This window comes from Lissotriton helveticus, chromosome 12 (genome assembly GCF_964261635.1).
Source record: "Lissotriton helveticus chromosome 12, aLisHel1.1, whole genome shotgun sequence".
Lineage (NCBI taxonomy): Eukaryota > Metazoa > Chordata > Amphibia > Caudata > Salamandridae > Lissotriton > Lissotriton helveticus.
The window spans coordinates 756820376-756841002 of record NC_136073.1 but is presented as its reverse complement, the minus strand read 5'-3'; the positions used below and the strand labels follow the sequence as shown (position 1 = coordinate 756841002).

The following is a 20627-nucleotide window of genomic DNA, read 5'->3' as shown; positions in this document are numbered from 1 at the left end:
GTGAGCTCTGTGAGGGGCCCCACGATGCTGCCATAGTCCTTCACGAACCGCCGGTAGTATCCGGTGAGCCCCAGGAAGGCCCGGACCTCCGTTTGGCTCGTAGGGGGTTGCCAGGCCTGGATGGCAGCAATCTTGAGTTGGAGAGGGGCCACCAGCCCGCTTCCCACTTGGTGTCCCAGGTAGGTCACGGACCCTTGGCCAACTTGGCACTTGCTGGCCTTGATGGTGAGCCCGGCTTGCTGGAGGGCGTGTAGAACCTCCCGCAGGTGGCGGAGGTGGTCGGTCCACTGGTGGCTGTACACAGCAATGTCGTCCAGGTAGGCGGCGCTGAAGTCTTCCAGGCCCGCCAGTACCTGGTTTACCAGCCGTTGGAACGTTGCCGGGGCGTTTTTCATGCCGAAGGGCATGACTTTAAAGTGGTAGTGCCCGTCTGGGGTAGAGAAGGCGGATCGTTCTTGGGCCCTAGGGGTGAGGCCGATCTGCCAGTAGCCCGCTGTTAGGTCGAAGATGCTCAGGTAGCGGGCGGCCCCCATCCGGTCAATTAGCTCGTCTGCCCGGGGGATGGGATGAGCGTCGGTCCGGGTAACTGCATTCAGCCCTCGATAGTCCACGCAGAACCGGAGCTCAGGGGCAACGCCCGGGGCAGCTGCCTTGGGAACCAGGACGACTGGGCTCGCCCAGGGACTGTCTGAGGGTTCGATCACTCCTAGGGTCAGCATCTTGGACACCTCGGTCTGGATGCAGGTTCGTACCCGGTCTGGTACGCGGTATGCTCGGTGTCGAATAGGAGGGCTGTCCTCGGTGTCCACATCGTGGAGGCACCAGGGGGTGACTCCGGGGGTGAGGGAGAACAGGGAGGCGAACTGCCTCAGGAGCGTTTGGCAGTCTTGGCGTTGCTCCGGGGACAGGGCCTCGGAGAGCTGGACCCCTTCCACTGAGCCATCCTGCTCGAGGGCCCTCAGTAAGTCCGGAAGGGGTTCGGAGTCTTCTTCTGTCCCAGTATCGGTAGCCATCAGGAGGCTGAGTTCGGATCGCACAAAATGGGGTTTGAGCCTGTTGGCATGGAGGACCCGTAGGGGGTTCCGGGCAGTCTCCATGTCGATTAAATAGGTGACGGGCCCCTTGCGTTCGATTACCTTGAAGGGCCCGGACCATCTGTCTTGGAGGGCACAGGGCTCAACCGGGGACATCACCCAGACCTGTTGTCCAGGTTCGAACTCAATGGAGGACGTGTGCTGATCGTACCACCTCTTCATGTCCTCCTGACTGGCCTCGAGGTTGGCTTTGGCGGTGTCTCGGAACCGCCGGGTCTGGTTGCGGAGAGCCAGGAGATACCGGTAGATGTCCGGGGGAGTTTTCTGGGGAGGCTGCTCCCAACCTTCCTTGACTAGGCTGAGGGGGCCCCGGACGGGGTGCCCGTACAGTAGTTCAAAGGGGCTGAAGCCGAGGGACTTCTGCGGGACCTCCCGATAGGCAAACAGGAGGCATGGAAGCAGTACGTCCCACTGGCGTCGAAGGGGTTCTTCTAGACCCATAATCATCCCCTTGAGGGTGCGGTTGAATCTCTCGACCAGTCCGTTTCCTTGCGGGTGATAGGGGGTCGTGAATTTGTAGGTGACCCCGCATTGCTGCCAGAGGGACTTCATATATCTGGAGATAAAGTTCGTGCCCCTGTCACTGACGACCTCCCGGGGGAACCCCACCCGGGAGAAGATCCCCATCAGGGCCCGGCCCACCACGGGGGCCGTCACAGTCCGAAGAGGGATGGCCTCGGGATAGCGGGTGGCGTGGTCTACAAGGACCAGGATGAACCGGTGTCCTTGGGCTGTTCGAGGGTCGAGGGGCCCCACAATGTCTATTCCCACTCGTTCAAACGGGGTGGTGACGACAGGAAAGGGTTGTAATGGTGCTTTGATTTTTCGGCCACTTTTTCCGCTGGCCTGGCAGGTGGGGCAGGCCTTGCAGTGGTTGGTGACATCCTTCCGCATGTGGGGCCAGAAAAAATGGGTCACCAGGCGGTCGTAGGTTTTATCCTGCCCCAGGTGTCCGGCAAGGGGGACATCGTGGGCTAAGTTCAGGAGGAAGTCTCGGAAGCGAAGGGGCACCACCAGCACCCGACTGGCCCCTAGTTCTGCAATTTTCTGCTCGCTGTAGAGCAGGTCTTGGTCCCAGTAGATCCAGTGGGCCCCCGAGGTATCCCCGGTGCTCTGGGCCAGGGCTTGCTGCCGGAGTCCTTCGAGAGAAGGACAGGTTTTTTGCTCGGCCCGGAATTGTTCCTGCGTGGGGCCTCCCTCCTGCCGCCATTGTGCCAGGTCAGGGACGTCCCGAAGCTGGTCGGGTCCTTCTTCGGTTTGGGTCAAGGGAATGGCTTCTGGAGCGGCCTCCTCTGGGATGAGCGCGGGAGGAGGTTCTGGCCACTCGGGCTCTTCTGGGCTGGGGACCGCGCGGGCGGTCATGGATCGGGTCGTGACGCAGACCCATTCGGGGAGGCCAAGCATCCCCAGGTGCTCCCTCCGTTCGACAGCTGCCCAGGGAGAGCTTTCAAGGTCGTTTCCTAGGAGGCAGTCCACGGGGGCATCATCGCGGACAGTTACTTTTAACATCCCTGTTACTCCTCCCCACTCGAAGGGGACGCAGGCCATGTGGCATAGGCTTTCGGAGTTGTCGGCTGATCGAACAGGGCAAAGAATGTTCGGCAAGATTTGGTCTGGAGTGACGAGGTGGCGTCGGACCGCCGTTACACTGGCCCCGGTGTCGCGGAGGGCTTCCGCCCGGCGACCATTGATGTTAACCCATTGACCGTACTTCTGTGTGTTGGCGGGAAGGGGGGCCCGCGGAATCATGTCTCTCTCCCCTAAGCAGACCAGTGCCATGGCGGCGGGTGCCCATTCCGAGGGATCGGTCTCGTACTCCTCTTGGTCTTCCGGGATTATTTCTTCCCCTAGGGCCGCCGCTGCAACTTGGCGGGGAGTCGTGTTCGGATTCTTTGGGCAGTTGGGATCACTGGCGTAGTGGCCGGGTCGCTGGCACCTGTGGCACGTAATGTTGGCCCGGAAACCGGCCCGGACGGCAGGGCTTCCCCGGCCAACCGGGGTCGAGGGGTTTCTGGGGGGTGACGAGGGGCCGGGGTCTCTCCCCCGACCCTGACTTCCTCCTCCCCCTCGGGGGCGATACGATCTGGATACCTCGCTGGGTGCGCTCCGGCCAACTCGGGTGCTTTCCCACCGGTCGGCTTCGGCGGCGAGTTGTCGAGGGTCGGTTAGCTTGCTGTCCAGGAGGTGTTGCCGGAGCTCCACGAAGCAGTTGTTCGACAGGTGTTCCCATACGATAAGGTCAAAGAGTTGTTCGTAGGTGGTTACTTTGTTGCCCTTGATCCACCCCTCGAAGGCTCGGCTAAAAAAGTTCACGTACTCCACCCAAGTTGTACCCGGAATCCGTTTGCAGTCGCGGAACCGTTGGCGGTACATCTCAGGTGTGAGCCCGTATCGAGTGAGGAGGGCGGCCTTCATGTGGTCGTAGGAGGTCATCAGCTGGTCCGGGAGTTGCAGCAGGGCGTCCCGCCCTTCGTTGACAAACCTCCCCCATAATCCGGCTCCCCAATCGCTTCGGGGAATCCGGTGGGAGGTCATTGCCACCTCATAGGCTTTAAACCACTGCTGGATATCATCGTTCTTGTGGTATTCCCGGATGACATCTTTGGGGATGTGAACCTTGGGCTCGGTCGAGGCAGACGGGGTCGGTCGTTCGGGGAGCCCGAGGTCTTTATTTTGTTTCTGAATCTCCAGTGCTTTGAGATTGCGCTCATGTTCGTATTCTAGTCTCTTTTCCTCTAGCTCCCTCTGTCTTTGCTTGTCTTCCCGCTCTTCCCTGAGCCGTAAGTGTTCCAGGGTTATTTTTTGTTCTGCCAGCTTGAGTTCCCCATCCAAGCGAAGTCGGGCAAGTTCTAATTCGTGGAGTCTGGTTTTTTCTCTTTCTCGGATCTCTTCCAGGGAGAGATCCGCTCTTTCTTTAGTTGGTGCGGGGCTCGTTTCGGTTGTTTGTGTTCGGGGTACGGCCGTACCCGTTTCTGCCCAAGCTTCTAGGGCTCGTTTGAAGTCTTCCTTTGTGCTAAGACCTGTGGTTGGAAGTCCAAGTTCTATGCAATATTGCTTCAGTTCCCGGTGGTTGTAGTCTTCCAATTTTTCCATCTGAAATTTTTCCGTTGTTCCGCTCTCTATTGACATGGTTGTTGTGTGTGGTGGGGCGAGTGACTTTCTGTACGATTATGCGTAGGTTCGGATCCCGTCGCTGGCCACCAATGTTAGACGGGGACCCTGAGGGTCGGCCGGATACCGAGGGAGAGATCCCCGAGGGGGACCGTCTCCGGCGATCGTACAGACAAGTACCCTCCCTCCCCACAAACAGGCACCACACCAAGTCGAGTTCAAGGCTTTATATAAGGTTCTTAAGGCAAGGATATCAGCGATACAGGATAACTTGGACCCGGGGGTCCTCTCACTTCTAGTCTCTGTAGGGAAAGGGGGTAGCGGGACAGTCTTGGTACCGGATCGGTACAGGTAGTGGTAAAAGGCGAGCTCACAATCCTCGAGCTGGAGGGTCTGTGGATCGGGCCGCGGCAGCGCCAGCAGGCCAAGGTGATAGTCTCATAAAGCAGAGGGCCGCGGCAGCGCCAGCAGGCCAAGTCGATGGTTTCACGAGGCAGAGGGCCGCGGCAGCGCCAGCAGGCCAAGTCGATGGTTTCACGAGGCAGAGGGCCGCGGCAGCGCCAGCAGGCCAAGACGATGGTTTCACGAGGCAGAGGGCCGCGGCAGCGCCAGCAGGCCAAGACGATGGTTTCACGAGGCAGAGGGCCGCGGCAGCGCCAGCAGGCCAAGACGATGGTTTCACGAGGCAGAGGGCCGCGGCAGCGCCAGCAGGCCAAGTCACGGATGAGTTCTTCTCGGGTCTCTCGACTCCAGGATACAACTGCTTTCCTGGTCTGGCCCTGCCCCAGTTATAGGTCTGGTCCCCTTTGATGTCCGGACCCTCGCGCCTGGGGGCCGGGAGGTCCGGGATGAGGGAGTCCAGACACCCAGCAGGGGGGTGGAGCCAGCGCCCAGGCGGCCTGGGGTGATCGACACCTGGCGGAGGAGAGCCGTTGACGATTCCTTCTCCCATTGACTTGCCAAGTGATCACTCTGCCTCCTGGGAGGATGGTGGGGCCTCGATGTCGGGGCCGGCCGGGCCCGGGGTTAGGGTCGAGTTGAGGCCACGCGGCCTCGTGCTGCAGTGCCCCAAGATGGCGGCCGGGTCGATGTCGTGGGGTAGATGGTGACCCGGGCCAGCTGGGTCCGGAGCTGGTGTCTTGTAGTGGAGGGATTGCAGGGTACTTCGGGTGGTCGTTTGTGGACTCTGGCTGGGGATGCAGGGAGAGCCAGGGTCCTGGTCCCATTGCGGGGAGGGGGGGCAGCTCGAACATGCGGCCTGTCCAACAGAGACACACCGGCATCGTATACTAGACGAGGAAATGGAACCTTCTCAATTATCGACTACATAATTTGTGGTATGGAATTATTGGAAACAGTTACATATTTGCATTCCAACTTCATCGATGACAGTGATCACGCACTTTTACACCTATCCACTCACTGGATGGCCAACCACTCCTCTACAAACCAGATCATATTCCATAATAGCACAGTCCTGGTAAAAGCTGATCAGAGGCGGATTTTTTGGAATTCATCAACCTTGGACAATATATCCGCTCTGATTACACATACTCAACTTTTAACAAAAATACATTCAGATGATCCAATATTAAATTCTGAATACATAGTTAATAAACTTAAATGTGCCCTTCTAGATAAGTTACAACAGGTCTCATCAGTAAATAATAAGAAGAACAACAAAAATAAAAACTGGAATACACCTACTGCCAAATCACTCAATAAACTCATACGAGCTCAATACTTGAATTTTTCTCCATCAGTTCAGGCAGAAATTAATAAGTTAAAAAATCAATTAAGAAGAGAGAAGTACAGCTACAAAAGAACGTTGCAAGACCGTAATTGGATCGATATCCAAATAGCCGCTAAAAAATATAATCAGAGAGAATATTGGTCCCTAATTTCTAAAATAACTGGAACAAAAAAGAAACTTCAAGCAACTCCGGTCTCTCCTCATGACTGGGTAATTTACTTGAGTGTCCTATATAAGGTAAACCCAACCAATCCTGATGAAAAGGATGCGGAAAAGACCATGGAAAAGAATAACTCCCCGACTATAAACACCTCAGCATTCTCTATAGCAATGCATATTCGAAAAGCAAAAAGCACTGGTGCCTCAGGCCCTGACCAAATACCCATCAAGGTCCTGCAAGCAGATCCCAAGGAGTGGAGTCAGATGCTATCACCCCTCTTTAATTACATCTTTACAACTAGGAAAATACCAAAGTCATGGCAAGGGAGCATCATCATCCCTATTTATAACAAGCATTTACAATGCAATGGTCTCGGCATCATTAAAGGTAGAGCTATTGGCATTGCTCATGACATTTCTTTTTTTTTCTTTAAATCATAAATAAATGGCATTGTCATTTACATTGTCAATACACACCACTCTGCACTCAACTGCACTCACCTGCACTGCACTGCACTCACCTGCACTGCACTCACCTGCACTGCACTCAACTGCACTCACCTGCACTGCACTCACCTGCACTGCACTCACCTGCACTGCACTGCACTCACCTGCACTGCACTGCACTCACCTGCACTGCACTCACCTGCACTGCACTCACCTGCACTCACCTGCACTGCACTGCACTCACCTGCACTGCACTGCACTCACCTGCACTCACCTGCACTGCACTCACCTGCCCTGCACTGCACTCACCTGCACTGCACTGCACTCACCTGCACTGCACTGCACTCACCTGCACTGCACTCACCTGCACTGCACTCACCTGCACTGCACTGCACTCAACTGCACTCACCTGCACTGCACTCACCTGTACTGCACTCACCTGCACTCACCTGCACTGCACTGCACTGCACTCACCTGCACTGCACTCACCTGCACTGCACTGCACTCACCTGCACTGCACTGCACTCACCTGCACTGCACTCACCTGCACTGCACTGCACTCACCTGCACTGCACTCACCTGCACTCACCTGCACTGCACTCACCTGCACTGCACTGCACTCACCTGCACTACACTCACCTGCACTCACCTGCACTGCACTCACCTGCACTGCACTGCACTCACCTGCACTGCACTCACCTGCACTGCACTCACCTGCACTGCACTGCACTCACCTGCAAGGCACTCACCTGCACTGCACTCACCTGCACTGCACTCACCTGCACGCCACTGCACTGCACTCACCTGCACTGCACTCACCTGCATGCCACTGCACTGCACTCACCTGCACTGCACTCACCTGCACTCCACTGCACTGCACTCACCTGCACTGCACTCACCTGCACTGCACTCATCTGCACTGCACTGCACTCACCTGCACTGCACTGCACTCGCCTGCACTGCACTCATCTGCACTGCACACACTGCACTCACCTGCACTGCACTCACCTGCACTGCACTGCATTCACCTGCACTGCACTCACCTGCACTGCACTCACCTGCACTGCACTCACCTGCACTGCACTCACCTGCACTGCACTGCACTCACCTGCACTCACCTGCACTGCACGCCACTGCACTGCACTCACCTACACTGCACTGCACTCACCTGCACTGCACTCACCTGCACTGCACTGCACTCCACTGCACTCACCTGCACTGCACTCACCTGCACTGCACTCACCTGCACTGCACTCACCTGCACTGCACTCACCTGCACTGCACTCCACTCCACTGCACTGCACTCACCTGCACTGCACTCCACTCCACTGCACTCCACTGCACTCCACTCCACTCCACTGCACTCCACTGCACTGCACTCACCTGCACTGCACTCACCTGCACTGCACTGCACTCACCTGCACTGCACTCACCTGCACTGCACTGCACTCACCTGCACTGCACGCACTGCACTCACCTGCACTGCACGCACTGCACTCACCTGCACTGCACTCACCTGCACTGCACTGCACTCACCTGCACTGCACTGCACTCACCTGCACTCACCTGCACTGCACTGCACTCCACTCCAGTGCAGTGTGCACTGCACTCACCTGCACTGCACTCCACTGCACTCCACTGCACTCCACTGCACTGCACTCCACTCCACTGCACTGCACTCCACTGCACTGCACTCCACTGCACTGCACTCACCTGCACTGCACTGCACTCACCTGCACTGCACTGCACTCACCTGCACTGCACTGCACTCACCTGCACTGCACTCACCTGCACTGCACTCACCTGCACTGCACTCACCTGCACTGCACTGCACTCACCTGCACTGCACTCACCTGCACTGCACTGCACTCACGTGCACTGCACTGCACTCACCTGCACTGCACTCACCTGCACTGCACTGCACTCACCTGCACTCACCTGCACTGCACTCACCTGCACTGCACTCACCTGCACTGCACTGCACCGCACTGCACTCACCTGCACTGCACTCACCTGCACTGCACTGCACTCACCTGCATTGCACTGCACTGCACTCACCTGCACTGCACTGCACTCACCTGCACTGCACTGCACTCACCTGCACTGCACTCACCTGCACTGCACTCACCTGCACTGCACTCACCTGCACTGCACTGCACTCACCTGCACTGCACTCACCTGCACTGCACTGCACTCACCTGTACTGCACTCACCTGCACTGCACTCACCTGCACTGCACTGCACTCACCTGCACTCACCTGCACTGCACTGCACATACCTGCACTGCACTCTGCACTCACTACTCTGCACTCTGCACTCACTACTCTGCACTCTGCACTCACTACTCTGCACTCACTACTCTGCACTCTGCACTCACTACTCTGCACTCACTACTCACTACTCTGCACTCACTACTCTGCACTCACTTCTCACTACTCTGCACTCACTACTCTGCACTCACTACTCACTACTCTGCACTCACTACTCACTACTCTGCACTCACTACTCTGCACTCACTACTCTGCACTCACTACTCTGCACTCACTACTCTGCACTCACTACTCACTACTCTGCACTCACTACTCACTACTCTGCACACTCACTCTGCACACTCACTCTGCACTCACTACTCTGCACTCACTACTCTGCACTCACTACTCACTACTCTGCACTCACTACTCTGCACTCACTACTCTGCACTCACTACTCTGCACTCACTACTCACTACTCTGCACTCACTACTCTGCACTCACTACTCTGCACTCACTACTCACTACTCTGCACTCACTACTCACTACTCTGCACTCACTACTCACTACTCTGCACTCACTACTCTGCACTCACTACTCTGCACTCACTACTCTGCACTCACTACTCTGCACTCACTACTCACTACTCTGCACTCAGTACTCACTACTCTGCACTCACTACTCTGCACTCACTACTCTGCACTCACTACTCACTACTCTGCACTCACTACTCACTACTCTGCACTCACTACTCACTACTCTGCACTCACTACTCTGCACTCACTACTCACTACTCTGCACTCACTACTCACTACTCTGCACTCACTACTCACTACACTGCACTCACTGCTCACTACTCTGCGCTCACTACTCTGCACTCACTCCTCTGCACTCACTACTCTGCACTCACTCCTCTGCACTCACTCCTCTGCACTCACTACTCTGCACTCACTACTCTGCACGCTCACTCTGCACTCACTACTCTGCACTCACTACTCTGCACTCACTACTCTGCACTCACTACTCTGCACTCACTACTCACTACTCTGCACTCACTACTCTGCACTCACTACTCTGCACTCACTACTCTGCACTCACTACTCTGCGCACTCACTACTCTGCGCACTCACTCCTCTGCACTCACTCATCTGCACTCACTCATCTGCACTCACTCATCTGCACACTCACTCATCTGCACACTCACTCATCTGCACACTCACTCTGCACTCACTACTCTGCACTCTCTCTGCACACTCTCTCTGCACACTCTCTCTGCACACTCTCTCTGCACACTCTCTCTGCACACTCTCTCTGCACACTCTCTGCACACTCACTCTGCACACTCACTCTGCACTCACTACTCTGCACTCACTACTCTGCACTCACTACTCTGCACTCACTACTCTGCACTCTGCACACTCACTCTGCACTGTGCACACCGCTGATATCACGGAATCTTCCACCACACTTTCTAAAACTCTATAGTCCGAAGCATAATAGGCACAGAACCAAAAGAAGGGTAGACATTGCTTAAAATAATCTTATTGTATTTATGAGAAGCAAAAGCGAGACTGTGAAATGTGCTGAATATCAGTTTGTTACGAATCAACAGAGTGGAGTTAGAGAACCAAGAAATAGTAATTTAGAATCCGGGTTAGAAGGAGTAGTAATCACAAGCTGAGGATCAACGGGCGCGAAACAGCGTGGTGGGCGCGCAGGAGACGCAGATCAACGGGCGCGAAACAGCGTGGTGGGCGCGCAGGAGACGCAGCGTGAGCGTGCACATCAGCTGAAGATCGCCGGAGAAGACACCGAGCCTGCCTGCTGCCGTGACTGACCCCCTGCAGAGGGAAAGAGCCCGGTGAGTGGGGGTAGAAGGGGGGGGTGGCAGAGAGGGAGTGGGCAGAGAGGGAGGCTGTGTGTGTGTGTGTGTGCGTGTGTGTGTGCGTGCGTGTGTCTGTCTGTGTCTGTCTGGTGTGTGCCTGCCTGCCTTTGTGTGTGCGTCCACAGACCCTGGTCGGCTCGTGCACCGCTCTGTACTCCCTTGCGAGCTTACATGGCGACAATAGTTCTCGTTGCCGAGACCTAAAAAGCATTGTAAGATGTTGAAATAGAGTGCGGCGTGCCGTGTGAGAACAATGTAGTAAGGAAAACAAGGGGACTCTAATAAGTGAACCTGGGGTTGACTAATGTTTTAGAAAAACAATGGTCCTTATGTGGCCATAAAAGGTCCTTGGTAGGAAGCAGTGTCAGAATTTGTGACTGCCCTAGAGTCGAGATAGGTAATAAATATCTCAGGGACGATAAGTAATATGAACAGCCTGTGCGCCTGTAAACACTGGTGCTCACACGAGCTGCTCCTAGAACTAGTGAAACGACAAGTCCTCGAAGAGCGCACTCGGACTGGACACTGCTTTGGTGGGGAAGAGATGCAGAACATAAATCAGTTTGAAGGCCGCCCGAAACACACCAGTGCTGGTGCAAAACCGCGGTATGTTAGGAATCTGAATAAACTGCGACATACGTGCAAACCTGCACTCCAGACCACTGAATGGAAAGGCACATAGTTGTGTAGATCTCACAAAGGAACCAACTGGATAAACACGAAAAAGATGTAGAAGGTGCAGCCACCATTGTTGCTGATTAGGAGCGGCAGATGTTGAAATAGAGCTAGGCGGGCTGCGTGGCTGCCCTTGTTGAAGATTACGTGTAGCGTGCTGTACTACTGTAAAAAAAATGCTAATGAATACCAAAAAAAAAACCATAAAAGCGGGCTCCTGTCAAAATATTAAGCATGGCGCCAGTGTTGTTAATATGAAAGCTGGCGCAGTGCGAAAACCTAAAGCACGACGCCCGGGGCGGGCCAGAGATGAGGAGCAGGGAGTGGAAAAGCAGGTGTCCTTGTAGGAAAGCATGTCGTATGTGCAATAGGAGAATAGGGAACACTTTCTGGGGTGACTGGTGAAGTAGCAACCCTGAATGGGGGTAGGAGGGAAAGAAGCAACACCGACCGTGGGGGGTTGGGGGTTAGGAAGAAGCAATACACACTGGGTGGGAAGGGAAGAAGCAACGCATGCAGGGGGTGGGAGGGGAAAGCAGAGGAAAGAAGACAATAAATAACAAGCAACCAGTAAACGTGTCCGTCCTAGATAAACAAACGCATTTTAAAACAAGAGGTGCTAATGCTACCTGCTGTGCGTCTGAGATGCCACGGAGTGCTAGCGGAAGAAACGATCGCTATTGTAAACAAGCTGAGGATCAACGGGCGCGCACGACGCAGCGTGGGCGTGCACATCAGCTGAAGATCGCCGGAGAAGACACAAGTCTGCCTTCTGCCGTGACTGACCCGATGCGGAGGGAAAGAGTCCGGTGAGTGGGGGGGGGGGCGGCAGAGAGAGAGAGAGTGTGAGAGTGTGTGTGTGTGTGTGTGTGTGTGTGTGTGTGTGCATGCATGCATGCGTGCGTGCGTGTGTCTGTCTGTCTGTGTGTGTGTCTGGCACATGCCTGCCTGTCTGCCTGCCTTTGTGCGCGTCCACAGACCCTGGTCGGCTCGTCCACCTCTCTGTAGTCCCTTGCTAGCTTACTAGGCGACAATAGTTCTCGTTGCCGAGACCTAAAAAGGGGAACAAAAACATAGCCGGCAACTATCGCCAAATAGCACTGATGGATGCTACAGGGAAAATCTTTGCCGCAGAGGTATTGGATCGACTAAAAGATTGGGCTTTTTCGCTGGGTTTAATACCCAAGTTTCAAGCAGGTTTTAGACCCAATCACTCTGTCATTGACAATATTTCAATTCTCCAGACCGTTCTTGATAAGTATATAGTACGGAAATCTCAGCCTGTATACGCAGCATTTATAGACTATTCTACTGCTTTCGATCGTGTTGACAGACCAACTTTATGGAACAAACTAAGGAGACTAGGAATACCGGAACAACTGCTGCAGATTATAATTAATCTCCATACCAACACTTGGTGTCAAGTGCAAATGGGGAGTGAAAAAGGTTTGACTAAAACAATTAAAACGGCCAATGGACTCAAACAAGTGTGCCTTTTAGCTCCGATACTATTTTCATTATATCTTCGTGACCTGCCATACCATCTACAACAAGGTTCAAGTCTGCCTCCAAAGATCGCTGCACAAAGTATACACGCCCTGCTTTACGCTGACGACATTGTGATGTTGGACCTTACGCCCTTTGGTTTACAAAAGCTCCTAGATATTTTACATAAATATTCAAAGGACAATTTCCTAATTCCAAATTTAACGAAAACTAAAGTTGTTTCCTTTTCAGGCAGTAAACAAAGTGTTAAGTATCGTTGGAGGCTAGGCGGAGAAAAAGTTGAAGAGGTTGATGAATACACCTATCTCGGTAGGATCTTCTCAAAGGATCTAAAAAACACAAAGCAGATAAATAACTTAAAAAGGAAATCGGAACTACATGCCGGGGCCCTCTCCAGACTTTACTCTGCTACAGGGAACAGGCATTTCTCTTCACTGCTAAAAATATATAGAGTAAAAATCCCCCCTGTTTTATCTTACGCTATGGAGCACATCCCTATAAAACAGTGGGCTTATATGGACCAAAAAGAAGGGAAAATCCTGAAAAAAATCTTGAAGGTCTCAGAATTCACACCGGTCCAAGCCTTAAGACTTGAATTCTCACTTACAAGTTCCTACGCTATAGCTGTTGCTAATGTTATCAGGTGGGCCTATAAACTCCTTCACGCAAAAGAAGAAACATTACGTTCCCTGCTTAAAATCGAGACTTTTGAATCAGATGCTTCAAAGCAAACATTCTTCAGGAATATGACTGTGGTATTCCAAGTTGCCAAAATTAATATGGATATCTTGCTCACCTGGTCAGCCTTGCAATTGAAACTTTTTTTTAAATGTTTTACCCCTAAACTGAGTTTTGAACTTGACTTCACACATTGTAACAAATTATCTACTTATAAACTCTTCGTTGAATCATTGGAGTACAAGCATGTACAGCCATACATAGGGTTTTCCCTCACACATGGTGCAAGGAGGGCAATTACAATGTTGCGATTAGGAATCATACCAGTGTTAACCTTTACATCAAGATGGTCACCTGGTGGATCCCCATTATGTACCCTTTGTCAAGGGGGTGACCAGAACATCGAGCACCTACTATTTGCATGCCCTAGCTCTAATGTAGTAACAGCACGCTCAAGATATCTAGAGCCCATTTACCGCAAATGTAGAATTTTAACAGTAAAGGAACTATTATTGGTGTGTAAACAGCCACCAAATGAACTTGTATGTTATAATTTCTATACATTTTTAAAATCCTTTTTAACATTATATTAATCTGTAATGAATTTTTTTGTAAATTGTTTTATACAATATTTGTGGTCCTCAGATGAGTACCGAAACAAATAAAAACTTTTTGACTCTGCAGGGCTCACCACTTTATCTCTCGGGGTACCCGGCTCTTCTCTCCTCGGGGTCACTCTCCACTCCAGGTTGTTCCTCCACTTCAGGCATTCCCTGGTCTCCCGACTCTTCACGGTTTCCTTCTGCTCCTGGGTTCTCTTCTTCTCCTGGGGTACTTTCCTCATTCTCCCATAGTCTTTGGTCTTGTTGTGTCCTCCCATTCTCCTCAGGGGACCATTGTAGGATCTTATTGCATTTAGACATGCGGTCCTGGGACCACACATTCCCGTCGCTGAGCAGTGCTGCTCTATCATACACTTCTTTCACTTGTAGTGGTTGACTGTATTTACTGTCTCCTTTTTTTCTTAGCACAGCTAATTTGACTCTCACCCATTCCCCTCTCTCAAGGGCTGTTTCCTTCACGTTTCTCCTCTGGTTGTAGTGTTCGGTATATATCCTTTGGGCTTTCTCTAGATTGTGCTGCACCACCGCTGGAGACCAATTGCTTGTGATTGTCTTTTCCCTCCATGCTAAGTTGTCCTTGGTGAAAGGGTGTCCCCCCCTCAGGATTTGGAAAGGGCTATACCCTGTGCTGGTGGGGGTGATGTGTTAGGCCCACATCATACTTTGGACTTCTTTCTCCCAATCCTTAACCCTCGTGATGGCGGCTTGTATGGATCCCATTATGACTCTATTGAACCGCTCCACCTGTCCATTACTCGAAGGGTGGTATATGGAGGTATGCTTCATTTTGATCCCGTTTCTCTCCGCATACTTATACCACTTCTCCGAGGTAAATTGCGGTCCATTGTCGCTCAGAATGGATCTAGGAATACCTTCTCTGAGGAAGACGGAAGTGAGGAACCGGAGCACTGTTTAAGCGTCTATCTCTTCCTGTATGTGCACCTCTGGCCATTTCGAGTACCTGTCGACGAGAACGCAAAGATATTTAGGCGTACCTTGGGCGTCAAGCACTGGTCCCAGAATGTCTACGAACACCTCTTCCCATGGGTTACTTGGGTTGGCGAACTTCCCCAAGGCCGGCCTTAAGGGTTTCAGCGTTTTGTCTGCCCTTTGACATTGATCACACTCCCTCACGTGTCTTTCCACTTGGATGTCCACTCCTGGCCACCAGTACATCTGCTTCGTCCTCATCTTGGTTTTCACAATTCCCAGATGTCCTTCATGCAGTATCGCTAGCAGGTGAGGGACCGGCGTTGTCGGGGGGACTACTTTGTCACCTCTGTACAGGAATATTCCATTGTCTCCCACTGACAGTTCATCTCTGACTTCATAGAACTTCCTGAGCGCTTCTCGCAAGTGTTTCTTTTCTGGCCATCCGTGTATTATGCACTCCTTGACCTCACTGATGTCTTTGTCCTCTTCATACGCTAGGGTCCACTCCTGGTTGCTTATCACACGTTCTTGGTCTTCCATCATTGCTACCATCTCCTCGTTCTCTGCTGATATGTTGGGAGCTCCTTCCATAGCTGAAGCTCTACTGAGGTAGTCTGCCACTTTGTTTCGTGTTCCTGGTATGTATTCCACATCGTACCTGTACTCTAGCAATTTCAAGGTCATCTTGGCGATGCGTGGCGTGGCGCTCGAATGCCCACTCGAGGTGAGTACCTTGACCAACGGCTTGTGGTCTGTCTTGAGTTGGAATCTCGTGCCCCATAGGAATTGGCGGAACTTCTCCTTGGCCCACACAACCGCCAGCATCTCTTTCTCGATCACGCTAAATTTCTGTTCCGTGGGCGATAGGGATCTTGAGGTGAAACTGAGGGTCTCCATCATTCCTTTTTTCCTCTTCTGCATGACGACTGCTCCCAGTCCCTTCTCGCTGTCGTCCGTCGTTAATACCTACTGCCCTAGGGGGTCGTATCCTTGTAGTGGTATGGCTTGACTAATGTCATTCTTTAAGGCATCAAATTCTTTTTGTGTCTCTTCTGTCCAAATGAACACTGTTTTGTCCCTTATTAGATGCCTCAGGTGGTGCGTCTTGGTTGCAAAGTGTTGTACAAATTTGCTGTAATATTCAGCCATTCCTAGGAAGGATCTAACCTCTTCTTTGTTGGTTGGGGCCATGGCGTTGCAAATTGCCTTTACTTTTGCTCATTTGGGAGTGATGCCGTGTTCTCCGATCTCGTGTCCCAAGTATGTGACCGTCGTCATTCCGAGTCGGCACTTCTCCCATTCCACTGTCAGGCCATTGCTCTCTAGAACTTGAAGTACCGTGTGTAGCTTCTTATCATGATCCTTCCGGTCTTTCCCCATCACCAGTATATCGTCCTAGAAATACTGGATACCCTCGATGTCTTTGTAGAGGAGGTGCATTAGTTTCTGAAACACTGCTGCTACCGAAGCAAGGCCAAAGGGCATTCTGCGGAACTGATAGCATCCAATGGGTGTTATGTAGGATGTCAGTTTCCGGCTTGCTGGATGTAGAGCTATTTGATGATAGGCGGAAGTGAGATCAATGGTGGAGAACCACTTTACTCCCCTTGTCTTGGCCAGCGTTTCTTCTATGCGAGTTGTGGGAATTTTTCCACAATTAGGCATTTGTTCAGTTCTCGAAGGTCTACACAGAGACGAACCTTGCCATTCGGTTTCATTGCCACCAGGGGTGCCAGCCACTCCGAGCTATATATTGGCTCGATGATTCCATTATCTTCTAATCTGCGCAGTTCCTGCTGTACCGCTTCTCTCACGGCTAGGGGCACGTTCCTGACTTTCTGGGATATTGGCTTGGAGTTCTCCTTGAGTACTATCCGATGTGTGAACTTCTTCAGCTTGCCAACCTTCCCGCCAAACACTTTCGGAAACTCGAACTTCATCTTCTCCAAGTTCGGCCAGCTCTCTGGGGCCGTCATCAGCACTTGTGTGTCTCCCCTGGGATCCAATTGTATCCCTAGGTCACCTTGGTCCATCCATCCTAGGACTGATGGGCCCTTCTCAGCTACATACAATTTGCACTCTGCGCTCCTTCCTCTGAACTCGAAGGTTGGAGCTCTGTACCCGACCATCGGAATGGGTTTGCCCGTGTACGTCACCGGTCGTATGTCGTTTGGTTCCAGTCTTGGGCCCAAGCTGGGTCTGAATTCTCCATTCCACACTGGTCATTGGACGATGGTGTATGGGGATCCCGAGTCCACTACAATCTTGATCTTCACTCCCCCTATCACCATGTCGCATTGTGGTTTGCGGGAACGCTTACAGTCAATGCCCAGTACTTTTCCTTCCACGCATAGTACGATGTCTTCTTCGTCCAGTTCTTCTTCTTCCTCCTGCTGATCCTGTGCCACATACTTTACTGTGGGTCTTCTCATTTTGCGGCGACATACCTTTTCGTAGTGGCCTAATATGCCACAGAACGTACATTTTGCCCTGAACGCCGGACAACGTTTGTCTTGGGATGCATGGGACTGGCTTCCACATCTGTAGCACATGGACTTGCTTTCTTTGTTCTGCCTCCACTGTGGTCCTGGTTTCCCCATCCACTTGTTTGGCCCTTTACCTTCTGTCATCGTGGCTTTACTCCTTCCTGGTGGTTCTGCATTGTCTACCTTGTTCACCATGGTCCCCTGGGCAGATTCTCTTTTAGCTGCGTCAGCGCACCGTTTCGACAACTCTGCTTTTTTTACCATGGCTATTACTTCTCTAAGCGATGCTTCTCCGTTTACCCACAATTTGTCTTGTACTGTCTTGTTGGTGGTGTGCATGACTATCTGATCTTTTATGAATTCATCGTGCAGAGCACCAAACTTGCACGTTATCGCTAACTTCCTCAATGCTGCGACGTAGTTATCTATGGATTCGTCGGCTTCTTGTTTCCTCTGCTGGAAATTGTAACGGTCGATAGAAGTGCACACCGCCGGACGGTAGTGGTTGTTGAGATCTTCTATAGCGTGCTTAAATACATCGTCGTCTGAATTTGGTCTGGGCGTGGGCACCAGATTCTGAAAGACCCTTATCCCTTCCGGGCCTAGGTTGTGTAGGAGTATCCTCCTCTTCCTTGCACTGGGGAAGGCCTCCGCATTCTCGTCTTCTAGGGCTTCTATGTAGTTCGTGAAGTACTCTCTCCAGTCCTCCCACTTCATTTGAGGTTCTCCAGGCTTCGTCAAAAATGGGATCGGCGTTGTGAGTGAAGACGCCTGCGCGCTCATTGCGGCGCGTCTTTCTGGTTCTGCCCCTGGACCTCTCGGGCTGCCCGGATCGTTCGCGCCCTCGCCTTGCACTTGGTTCAGTCGGGGCTCTTCTGCTCCCCCTTCTCTGTGTCTTGCTAGCTCCGCCAGGGCCTCTGTGGGGTGTTGGTATTTCCTTGCCGTACCTTCTTACTGTACTATGCCACTGCCTCTGGTACCATGATGTGTGGGTGCTGTTCTCCCCCTTTCCCCGTGCCTCTGCCACGCTCCCCGTTGTTCTGTCTTACTGTGGTGTCTGCATGCCTTCCTGCAGCTCCTCGTGGTGGGCCTCTGGCTGGGGTCTGTGCCTTCCTGTGCTTTTGCTGGGTCCTGATGGTCTTTCTTGCTGTTCTTTTTGTTGTTTTCGGGCATCTCGTCCTCGTCTCCACTGTTATGTTGCTCTATTTGCCAGTAATATTCACCCGGGAGGCTGGAAGCTGCTGTGTAACCTTTATTAATTTATTAATACTGTTCGCGGGAGAGCGCCGAGCGTCCGGCATTCTCTGATGTCTCTCGCGTTCTGCACGCATGTGCAGTCGCTCCTAAAATGGGGTCCTCGCGCGCTACGTCATAACGTAGCACGCGAGAACTAGAGCGCAACTCTACAATGGAGGTGAGGATTATATGTCTCTAACTTTATTGCATAATTTCAGCAGCCAATAAAATACCAGTAAACACCAAACTACATCATCCACAAAACCCTCAACCATCAGACCCAATAATACAGTCAACCCATGAGAAAACCTCCTCTTTCTATGTGAAATCCAACATGTTCTTTCAGTTAGTCCATAAACAACAACCGAATAGATGTAACAAAACTGGAGTCCAGATAGTCAACCCCAGAGACTTCTAGCTCTGCTTTTGTTCTGACCCCTCAGAATCCAAAGAAATCAGTCAATATTTGTAGAGCGCAGCTTATCACCTGGGAGGGTATCCAGGTTCTGAGTTGCTGGCCTTAGTTGAAAAGCCAGGTCTTGGGTCTCTTCCTGAAGTCCGTCAGACTGGGTAATGTTCGGAGGTGGAGAGGGAGGGCGTTCCAGGACTTGGCAGTGAGGTGGGAGAAAGAGCCGCCTCTGCTGTGGCTACAGCAGATGTGCTGTGCCCGTGCAAGGCAGCAGGGCAAAGGTTTCTGGATGGTTGAGTTCAGGGGGTTGTTCATGGATGCTGGTCCTTGGTTGTGGAGGGCTTTGTAGGTGTGTGTCAGGAGTTTGAATTAGCATGTTTTCTGGATGGGGAGCCAGTGGAAGTTCCTCAGGCTGTGGGTGATGTGGGTTCATCTGGGCAGCTTGAGGATCAGTCTTGCCGCTGATATGGGTTCAGTGGTGGTTGCTGCGTACAGTACATTGCCGTAGTCCAGACGGCTTGTGATTAGGTCTTGGTTGACTATTTTTCTCGTGCTTATGGGGAGCCTTTTGAAGATTCTTCTGTGCAGAGGGTTTCGCTGCAGGTGTTTGGTGAGCTGATGGTTGATGGCCTTCTCCAGGACTCTGGCAGGGAACAGGAGCAGCAAGATGGTGCGGGGGTCTGCTGAAGGTCTAATGAGAGGTCTGACCTCTGCTTGTTTCCATGCTTCGGGAATGGTGGTTGTGGCAATGGATGCGTTGATGATGGTTTGGGGTTAGTGGCTGATATCGTTGCTTCCTAGATTGAAGAGGTGTTGGGGGGCAGGGGTCGGTGGGTCGGTGGGTGCTCCAGAGTGGATGGAGTTCAAGATAGCTGTGGTGTCCGATATGGTGAGCTGTTCCCATGCGGTGAGATGTTGGTCAGGGGAGGCTTCCGTTGGAGTTAGGAGGCTGAGGAGGTCGGTGGGTTAGGGCTTGAAGTTGCTGTAGATGGTGGATACCTTGTTGTGGAAGTGATTCGCTCGAGCGTCGCAGAGTTCATTTGAATGAGGGATTGTGTTCTTGGTGGCTGTTGGACAGGTGAACTGTCTGACGGTGGTGACGACTTTATGTGGTTGGCGCTACCCTCAATAAGGCCTGCAAGGGCGTTGTTTTTACGTCTTTGAGTCATTGGTGGCATTTGTTGAGGGCTGACTTGAAGGTGGCTCAGTCTTTATCATCTCTGCTGGTGCGCCATCTTCTCGCCAGTTGTTTGCAGCAGCATTTTATTTTGCTGAGTTCCGGTGTGTACCAACTGGCTTGTTTGGTGGATCTGCAGATTTTTGGTGGTTTGATGGGGGCAACTCGGTCTGTGGTGTTGGTGATACAGGTGTTGAAGATCTTGA

At 52.4% G+C, this 20627-nt stretch overlaps 1 protein-coding gene across 1 annotated transcript in view; it reads left to right on the top strand.

Moving 5' to 3' along the window:
* The first annotated feature begins 10320 nt into the window (after positions 1-10320).
* The window catches only part of TTC24 (tetratricopeptide repeat domain 24), a 188595-nt gene continuing 178288 nt past the window's right edge, over positions 10321-20627 (top strand). The window contains exon 1 of the mRNA XM_078669636.1: positions 10321-10674. The gene's annotated coding sequence lies outside the window, so the exon portion shown is untranslated. The remainder of the gene's footprint in view (positions 10675-20627) is intronic.